Source organism: Mauremys mutica, chromosome 22 (assembly GCF_020497125.1).
Source record: "Mauremys mutica isolate MM-2020 ecotype Southern chromosome 22, ASM2049712v1, whole genome shotgun sequence".
Taxonomy (NCBI): Eukaryota; Metazoa; Chordata; order Testudines; family Geoemydidae; genus Mauremys; species Mauremys mutica.
The window spans coordinates 19891655-19892633 of NC_059093.1; the positions used below are offsets into that span (position 1 = coordinate 19891655).

At 43.6% G+C, this 979-nt stretch overlaps 1 non-coding gene across 1 annotated transcript; it reads left to right on the plus strand.

Annotated features, from left to right (window-relative positions):
* Positions 1-242: 242 nt before the first annotated feature.
* TRNAC-GCA lies at positions 243-314 on the plus strand. The gene has a single exon. It is a non-coding gene; the product is annotated as a tRNA-Cys (tRNA).
* The last annotated feature ends 665 nt before the right edge of the window (positions 315-979 follow it).

Below are 979 nucleotides of genomic sequence, written 5' to 3' on the forward strand. Positions count from 1 at the left end.
AAATGGAGGTTTTGGTTAGCTGTCTGCTCTCTGGCCTCAAGTGATTGTTTCCTACACCGGCTGCCCCAAGGACTTAACAATGTTGGTGGGTGTGCAAGCTGTGGTGTCTACATGTGTATGTAAAGTTTAATTAACCCCCATTTTTAAAACCCCTGTGGCCTCGGAATAGAAAAGGAGCTCTCTGAGGCAGAGCCCGTCCTTCAAAATCCTTAAGATCATGGACTTACCTATGCAAATGTCATGGGGGTATAGCTCAGTGGTAGAGTGTTTGACTGCAGCTTAAGTGGTCCTTGGTTCAACTCTAAGTGCCCCCTTCAAGCCTGTTTATTCAATAAAAATAATTTCTTTTCCAGTATGCTCAGGAGCTCCACTAAATAGGGATCCTTGAAATGAATGGACACACTCAATGTTTTCCTGTGCAAATGCATAAAAACCTAGCAAATATGTCCCCCGGCTGAAATCAGTTTCAATCCTCTAAGTGTCGGTTTGTTTTCATCAATGAAACAAAGGCTCATGAAGACACATTTGCAGGTCCTTGGCCTCCATGGGCTACAATGTGCAGAAGAACAAGAACCACATCCACTTGGGAGGCATGTACTAGTCTGTATTACATTTGGTAAGTAAGTTGCCATTGGGACTGAAAACTCTACTGGGGGTGGACAGGAGCCTGTTACAAAACTAAAATAACTAAGATTTACCAAACTCCCTGTTACACATTCAATCCTCTGTGCACATGGCATCAACTGGGGCTCTAATAAATGGCAACCTTCCTTTAACACAGATCGTTGTTCTGTGTAACTTTCAGATACATTCGAATGGCAGCTGTTCAGAGGTCATGTGCTGCTAGTTCATGAGCAGCAACAGAGTCTCTGTACGTTTACCAACCGTAGAGCTGTGTGTGTCTGCATCCAAGTAACTGCAGTCTCAGTGTAGTACAGACAGTTAATTGCACAGTCTCACTTTCTGGTCTCATTGATCA